Raw genomic sequence first — 2,096 nt, 5'->3', positions numbered from 1 at the left:
CAATCCCTTCTCCTCCATTCTCCTCTCGGGATCTTGGGCATGTATGTACACACGCCCAGAGTGAGTTTAAGCCACTGGGTCTGGGACTCGAACTGCAGTCAACTACATGGGAGTCTAGCAACATAGCCATTACACCTACTTCTGGTCCCTTGTTTGTTTTTTACTAGCAATCTCGTCTTCTGATTAAATTATTTAATCCATATACATTGAATGTTATTATTGATACCACTGGATTTATGGCTGCTATTAATTTTTTATACCTCTTCTGTTTTTGTTTGTTCCTCTAGTCCTTTTACTACTTTCATTTGCATTTTTCATTTAATTAATTTATTTTTTTGTAACTATATTTTCTTGAATTTTTTACCTATTTGTTGCTCTAGGGCTGCTATGGTTTGGATAATGGTTTGTCCCCCAAAGATTTATGCTGTGAAAATTTGTTCCCTAGTGTAATGGTATTAGGAGGTGGTGGGAACTTTAGGAAGATGACCCATCTTCATGTGGGTATGCACCTTGCCAGACAAGGTCGGCATGTGAGTCAGTGAACTGAGAGAGGAAGACAAACTTTCAAAGTGAGCAAACACCATCCAATCAGCTAAGAACAGGGGAGGGACAAACAGAGGAAGTGGAAAAGTCTGTCTTCTCTTTCTCTTCCTCTTTCTCTTTCTGCATGTGTGTGCTGACCTGCCAGCTTCTCTTGGCCATGTCGTGATACAACAACAAAGGTCAGCCACACGCCCTTGGACTTTCCAGCTATCAGAATCATGAGCCAAATAAACCTCTATTTGTTATAAATGATCCATTCACTGGCATTGCTGTTTAGTGACACAATAAGAAATTAATACAATGGCTTATGTTATACATGTTTACTTAGTCAGAATTAGCTTTAGATTTATAGTAACTAGTAATTAGCCAATTAACTCGATTAACTACTTCATATGACTATTTCAAACTAACTTGTTAACTAAAAGATTCAAATAACAATTACACTGAGATGCGCTACATAGATCTATTATTTTTCCTCTTCCCTCCTGTTTTTGGGGACATTATGCTTATACATATTAAAAGTGTTACAAACCCAACAATACATTATGAAAATTGTTACTTTATATAATTGTACGTATTTTAAAGAAGCTCAGAGAAGAGAAGATCAAGTATATATTTACAAATTTCATTGTAATTTTATTTATCATTTCTGCTTCTTGAGAAAGAAGCATTATTTGTTCCTGTGGATTCAAATTGCCATGTGGAGTATTTTTTTTTTTGGGGGGGGGGTGTTTCACTATAGGGCGCGTGCGCTCACCAGGGAGACAGAGAGAGACAGAGAGACAGAAAGTGAGAAATCACCCCCCAGGGGGGATGGTCACGCCGCAATCCCTTCTTCTCCATTCTCCTCTCGGGATCTTGGGCACGAACGCACACGTGCCCAGCATGAGTTTTAAGCCACCGGGTCCGGGACGCAAACCGCAGTCGACTACGTGGGAGTCCAGCGATATAGCCATTACACTAACCGCTGGTTCCCAAGCCTACAGCACCCAGTATTCCCAGGTGGTCTCCCATCCAAGTACTAACCAGGCCCGACCCTGCTTAGCTTCCGAGATCAGATGAGATCGGGCGCGTTCAGGGTGATATGGCCGTAGACTGGAGTCATTTTTTAACCTGGTTGAGATTTTATCTCACTCACCTTCCAAATACATTACCTTTCTGTTAATATATATAATAGGTCCAGCAATACTTCATATACAAGTTTTGTACGGTTGCTTTTTAATTAAGTTGAGAGAAGAAAATAGAAAAATGTATTTTTTATACCATTTTATAAATAATTATGTAATTGCCTTTGTTAGTATTCTTTGATTTTCCTCATGGATTCAGATTATTACCTGGGGTCACTTGCTTTCAGCCTGAAGAACTTTCACTGTATTTTCTATGAGATGTATCTTTTAGCAGTAGATTTTCTCCATTTTTGTTTATCTGGGTATGTCTTTATTTTATCTTAATTTTTGAAAGATAGCGCTGCTGGATATAGGATTCTTGGTTGACAGTGTTTTATTTGAGCATTTTGAATATGTTATTACATGATTTCTGGCCATCATTGTTTC

General features: G+C 38.5%; 1 non-coding gene across 1 annotated transcript; it reads right to left on the bottom strand.

Annotated features, from left to right (window-relative positions):
• Nucleotides 1-1,520: 1,520 nt before the first annotated feature.
• Nucleotides 1,521-1,639, bottom strand: LOC114006032 (5S ribosomal RNA). The gene has a single exon (XR_003547806.1). It is a non-coding gene; the product is annotated as a 5S ribosomal RNA (ribosomal RNA).
• Nucleotides 1,640-2,096: the final 457 nt, after the last annotated feature.

The sequence above is a fragment of the Tupaia chinensis genome, unplaced genomic scaffold (assembly GCF_000334495.1).
Source record: "Tupaia chinensis unplaced genomic scaffold, TupChi_1.0 Scaffold145396_1, whole genome shotgun sequence".
Taxonomy (NCBI): Eukaryota; Metazoa; Chordata; class Mammalia; order Scandentia; family Tupaiidae; genus Tupaia; species Tupaia belangeri.
Note: the sequence above shows the minus strand (reverse complement) of the source record. Positions and strands in the feature narration are given on the sequence as shown.